Source organism: Sciurus carolinensis, chromosome 5 (genome assembly GCF_902686445.1).
Source record: "Sciurus carolinensis chromosome 5, mSciCar1.2, whole genome shotgun sequence".
NCBI lineage: Eukaryota > Metazoa > Chordata > Mammalia > Rodentia > Sciuridae > Sciurus > Sciurus carolinensis.
The window spans coordinates 58,174,687-58,181,339 of NC_062217.1; the positions used below are offsets into that span (position 1 = coordinate 58,174,687).

The window sequence follows — 6,653 nt, forward strand, 5'->3', positions numbered from 1 at the left end:
TACCTGAACACCAGTGTTATAATAACAAGACAGGACATTATTCCTGAAAACTCACTCCAGAACTGTCATTTCCTCTGATAATATAATGGTTAAAACTGAAACTTCTGAAAGTGCACTGCCTGGGTTCATAGCCTGACTCTGCCACTGGTTAGACTAACACCTTCCACAACTTCCTTTCCTCTTGGTGTCCTGGCTCCTCATCTGGAAAACAAAAGAAATGATACCTGCCTAGTTATTTAGAGAATTAAGTGAGGTCATAAAATAAAATGCTTAGAGCAATGTGTCACTTGTTAGATTAAAATGAACTTTCAATATTCATTCTGTTATTTTATTTGTAAGTCAGACAAATGGTTATATCTAAGAATATTATTTCACTGACAAATTTAAAATGCCTCTGGGGATGAGTGAAAAATAATATAATTGGTTTCCTTTGGCACTATCTTCAAAGTAGAGAAAGTTTGATGTTTCTAAGAGTATAAATTCAAATTTAGGGGTTTAGTAAGAAATTTGTATAACTCAGCCATTATTTCAGCATGTCCTGGTGATACAGTTATTGCTACTATTGGACTGGCAGTGGATAAGAACATTTCCCCTTGATACAAAATTGAGGTAGCTTTTTTAAAAATGGAAATACTGTCAGCACTTATGATAGATACTCATCTATAAAATCTACTCCTGTGTTTAATATGCAGACACATTTTCTTTGAAAATTAACCTTGACTAAGATAACTATAATATTTACTTCACTTTGACAAACATCATGAAAGTGTGGGATATTTTTTAAAGCTATTTTTATCTATACCATTCAGATAAACATATTATAACCAAATTTATCCTTGGCAATCTTTAAAATAAAGGAGTAATATATAGCTAAGACTGAGACCAATGTATGTAGAATAGTATTTTATTTTCAGTATATTTCCTGTACAACCAGAATCAGAAAATCCATACCAAGTCCTACACAGAACTTGTGGACATCTAATTATTCTTTAAATCCTTTAGCTACAATAACTTTCAAAGTTGCCTTTCATAAAATGCACCTCCCTAAGAACAAAACCCTATGACCTCAAATAAGTCTATTTGGTAGATGGGATTTGGGACAAACTTAGGAAACAGATTGCTGCCTGTAACATTGTCTTTTTGTTGTTTGGATCCATCTTTTCTCAACATCCTGTGAGCTCTTAACACTATAAAATCTACTTTATGCACAAGTCCTGAAAAGAAAAACCAAAAACATACAAAAAAAAAAAAAACTCCTAAGTTGACTAGATACCTTAAGACCTATGACAAACTCCCAAATTACTAAATAAATATTTATATGTGTAGGGGAATAGTTTATTTATTTTTTTATTTTTTATTTTTTTATTTTTGAGATACTGGATAATTAAACTCAGGGGTACTTGACTACTGAGCACATCCCCAGTCCTATATTGTATTTTATTTAGAGACAGGGTCTCACTGAGTTGTTAATTCCTTGCTTTTGCTAAGACTGGTTTTGAACTCATGATCCTCCTCCCTCACCCTCCAGAGCTTCTGGAATTACAGGCATGTGCCACCTTGCCTGACTTCTATGGGGATAGTTATGGGCAAGTTTAAAATAAGTTATGTGTCAAGTGCCACTAGGATAATTTCCAAAAAATGAGAAAGATATTAGCAACTTTGTGATAGGAAAAAACTATATAACTCAGTCTAAGACAAATTTTTCATAAATTTTGTAAGATTTAAATATAATTTGAAATCATATGTACATATTTCCTTAAAATTACTTTATATTTGTAGTTATTTTATGTTCAAAATAGTTCCTTCTTTTTAATATGAACAAAGAAGTTGATCCTTGGTCAAAATCTCATGAGAATATGGACTCAAATATTTTGCTTAAATATGATTTTTAAATTTAATACACTGTAATAACAGAAAAATATCAAAAAAACAAAATAATTTTGAAGAGAATGAAGTTCTTTTATTTCCCCACTGTTCTGTCAAAGTAGGATTTAAATTCTTAATAAAACTAGAATAAACAATGCATTATTAATGTTGTTAAATAATTAGGAACTTCAGCTAATTGATCTAGCTCAATTTATAAAAGTGCTGTTATGCTGTTTGCACTTTGGGGATTTTTTCTGAGTACTTTATTGCTAGGACATACCCATTTCTTTTGAGTGCTGCACAATCTTTGGTTATGTAAGTACAGCACCCATGGCAGGAACATATTCACTAATTAGACACTTTGTCTTAAACATTTTGTCATTATTTTCATAAAGTTTGATTTACATTAAACATTAACTATTTTTAGTGTGAGGTTTTGCATATTTTTTCAAAGACCTTACAGCTGTGTGCCCACCATCACAACTAAGATAGAAAAGAGTTCAATCACTTCAAAACTTCTCAGGTCAACTCCATGTGATTTTGTAACCCATTTATTAACGAGCTACCTCTGGAAACATTAAAGATTCTTGTCCCTCTAGTTTTTCATTTTCTACAGTGCCACATCCATGGAATCATAGATAGAGAGATTTTAGAATTTAAATATTTTCACAAAGAATTGATACATTTAAAATCAATCTGTTCTTTTGTGTTTTTAAGTATATTTCCTTTAAGATAGATTGATCAATCAATCAATAAATAGATAGATATTTTATTTTTTATTGATTCACCAGTTGAATGTCACTTGGGTTGTTTCCACTTTTAGGTCATTACAAATAAAACCACTATGAATATTCACTAACTGGGTTTTATGTGAACACAAATTTTAATTTCATTGGGTTAATCTGTAAGTGAGATTCTTGGAACTTAATCTAAGTATATGTTTAAGATTATAAAATACTGCCAAACTGTTTTCCAAAATGAACATACCATGTTGTGTTGCTGCCAGCAATATGCATCCTAGGCAATGCTTGATATTATCATGGATGTTATTGTTTTCTCTCTTTTTCCATTTAAATAGGTATGAAGTGATCTATTCCCATGTTTTTTATTTGCATTTCTATTTTGCCTAATTAAGTCGAGAATCTTTCAAGTGTTTTTCTATTTTGCTATTTGTTCTGGGCATATAGCAGGCACTCAAAAATATTTGACTTAAAATAATACTGATAATTTTGTAAAAATTTTTATAACTTTTTTTCTCAACTTCCACCTTCATGAAAAGTACTTTAGTTCTTTTTTCACCACAGATATCAAATCTTCTTCACTGTAATGAATGCTGTAATACTACATCTCACCTTAAGAATGATTCTTAGGATACTCTATTAAACATATTTTTAAGAACTTTAAGTTTAAACTTAATATTGATGGAAGAAATGACTCGTTCATGAATTAGAGAAATATATTCCAAATAAGAAATGAAAGTATCTCTAAATAAAAACCTGAAACTTAGCATACTTTCACAAAATTAGATTATGCTTGTTAAACTATGCTGATATTGGAAGCATCTGTGAATATGAAATGTATTTATCTGTAATTATGTTGCTATAGAAATGTTAGTATCCTGCATAATCAACAATTTGTAAATACAGCTATATCTGACATTTTAGAGTTAATCATTCTCTAGACCATAAAATAATGTTCTTATAGACTAATTGTATTAGAATAATATTGAAATGCTACAAGTTCTACTAGTGCCAGTTTTCCCTATATTAAACCCAGTCAAGCTAATCAGGTAAATCAATAAATCTAATAAGCAAAGAACTAGATTAAACCTCTAGACACTAAACTCCTTTACCAGGAAAATTAAGTAATATTTATAAGCAAGTAGAGTTAAAAAAATAACATCTTTCTCTTAAACATTACTCTACTATCAGCCCCAACCTGTGTAAACTGTATTGAACTGGACATTCATCTATATTTTTATTTTAGGATTTGGGCATATTTATTCATTTAAAAAGTAAATTTAGAGCTACTTTGTCTTTGTATTACACATGTCTTATATATGGAATCAACCTGATAGATTTGGAAAGAAGTTTACATTTAAGATAAATTAGGTCTTGATTTTTCTCTTGAAATATGTTCCTCTTCAGCTACAGTGCATTGCATGAATTGATTACTGTAATTCAATTATAATAGAATACTTTTGCTTTGTTTCCCCTCAATTTAAAACAGCTCTAATGAAATAATACATATCATTTATTATCAAGGGATAATAAATATATGTTTATATATCAAGAGATAATAAATAAATAAATATATATCCATTGACAATAAATGATGAAAACTTTGAGACTATCAGGCAGATTAGTATTTAACAATATAGAAAACTATTAGTTTTTATATAAAAGAACACCAATTTCACTCTTTATATTGTTAGCAATATCATGTGTACATAAGTATGTGTAAATGCAAAGTTTGGCCTTATAAAAAATGCAAAGTAATTATGTTTTATTTTGTATTTATCATGGATTAGAAAATTTATGTTGCATAGTACTTGTTAATTTGTGACACAGTGAAATCCTAGAGAGCAAATCAGTCCAGTATAGAAAAGGAAAAAAAAAAAAAAGATAGTGAAGTGATACATATAGCAATCTCACCCAGAGCAGCTTCATATTGTCTACTATGTAATTAGTTTTGTCTCCTTATCTTCAAAGGGCTGACCCTACATTAAAAAATTATATTTGAAAGTTTGGTTTTAGCTCTTGACTTGTTTTTTATTTATTGCACTATGGGGAATTGAACCCGGGGTCTCATGTGGTAGGCTATATTTTGTACAAAGTCCAGAACTATGATTTTGTTAAACCCTGAACAGTTTGAACCACAGCTGGTACAATAATTTGTAGATTATTTTTAAAAATAAGCACTACCCAAGAAAATTGGCCCAGAAAATAGAAAGAAGTTATTGCAAGTGTTTAAATGAAAGAATTAAAATGAATGTGCAGTTTACCTAGATTTATAAACTGAAACTTAATAAAATACTCCTCTGGATACTGGAATATGACAAAATTCTTCCTATAAATGCTTCCTCCTTTAAATTATAAATCTTCTGTCATATCTTTCCAAACAACTATTTAGTTTGAAGGTTTTTTTGATATTAGACCCCCAGGGGCTGGGCGTGTAGCTCAGTTGGTAGAGTGCTTGCCTAACATGCAGAAGGCCCTGGGTTCAATCCCCAGCAACACCACAAAAAAAAAAAAAGAAATGATATTAGACTCCTAGAACCACATTATATATGATACATAAATTCATGTCTATATAGAATCTTATTGGAGATTATTATTTTTTCCATTTTGCAATCACATAAGTTGTAGTTACTTACCTGCTTACACAAAATATTAAGTGACAAATATATAATTTGGTTTCAGGTATTTCTGGCATATCATTATTTTCCCCTATTATCTTCGAATATTGTGATGGAAAAGGAAATTTTTCATAAAACTTGGAGCATGAGGTTTAAAGCTATGAAGTAAATTTTGAACCATAGTGGCTAGGTATATTCTTTGAGTCTCCAGAAAAAGTGAACCACTGGGATACAGACATAACAAAATCCATTTTATGGAAGTAGTTTATGTAATTATGGAGCCTGAGAAGTCTTGTAACTGTGAACTTCTATTTGGGAACTAGAGACATGGGGAAATTGACAGTGTTGATCCAGTCTATTTCCAAAGGCCTGAAAAACGGGAGAATGGATACAAGATCTAGCTCAAGTCCAAAGACCTGAGAACCAGAACACTTTGGAATAAGTTCTATGTAAAGGTATGATAATACTGATAGCCTAGTTCATTCAGTCATGCACACAAAAAGAGAGGACTCTCCTCTTCTCCCTTTTCAGAGTAAATGGATTGGATGATATCTATCCTCACTCAGAAAGTAATCTACTTTACTCAGTTCATCAATTCAAATGCTAATCTCTTCTCTGAAACACCCTTTCAGATGCAAATAGAAATATGTTTGATCTATAATCTGTGTACCTTGTGACCCAATAAAGTTGATAATATCAAATTAACTATAACCAAGGATTAAAGTCCTACCACTGCTACTTTTTATTCACGCATATTAGGTAGATAAATATAATGAAATAAGGAGATGTTTCTTAACTTCTTTGCATTCTTAATACATAAAATGAAGATGTTAATAAAGTAACATACTACATAGTTGTAGAGATGATTTAATGCTTAATGATTGAGACTGCTGCATTACAGAGACAAAGTCTTACACTGGGACTATTTGAGAAACTCTTTGAACACATTTTCTTGATAAACTGGTGAAAAATATGTATTTAAAAAAGTCTCTGAAAATAATCCTAAATAATGAAATAGTTATTTAAGAAAATATACTGAAATCTGGTAAGGATAGTGAAAATCTGTGCTTTGAGTTGAAACCTTTTCTTTCTTCCCCCTTCCACTTGGTGAGAAAACATAACTCCATATTAGTGCATGCAAGAACAAAGAAATTCCTCTCCCAGATCCCAGTCAGAATGTCAACAATTCTCATTCTTGCCCCAACTATCTGTTGCTTAAACTATATATAAAGAGTAAGGAGTGCTGTGAATATACAATACATGAATAATAAAATAGAAATAGATAAGGATTTTTAAATGTGATTCTTCAAAATAAAATCAACAACTTGATAAGTATTTATCTATATTAACCCAGAGAAAAATGATAAATGCTTAAATTTTTAAAAGAAAAATTGAAAAATAAGTATAGCTGCCAAATTTAGAAAATAAT

The 6,653-nt window shown here is 30.2% G+C and overlaps 1 non-coding gene across 1 annotated transcript; it reads left to right on the top strand.

Annotated features, from left to right (window-relative positions):
* Positions 1 to 5,038: 5,038 nt before the first annotated feature.
* Trnav-aac (transfer RNA valine (anticodon AAC)) lies at positions 5,039 to 5,107 on the top strand. Its single transcript has one exon. It is a non-coding gene; the product is annotated as a tRNA-Val (tRNA).
* The last annotated feature ends 1,546 nt before the right edge of the window (positions 5,108 to 6,653 follow it).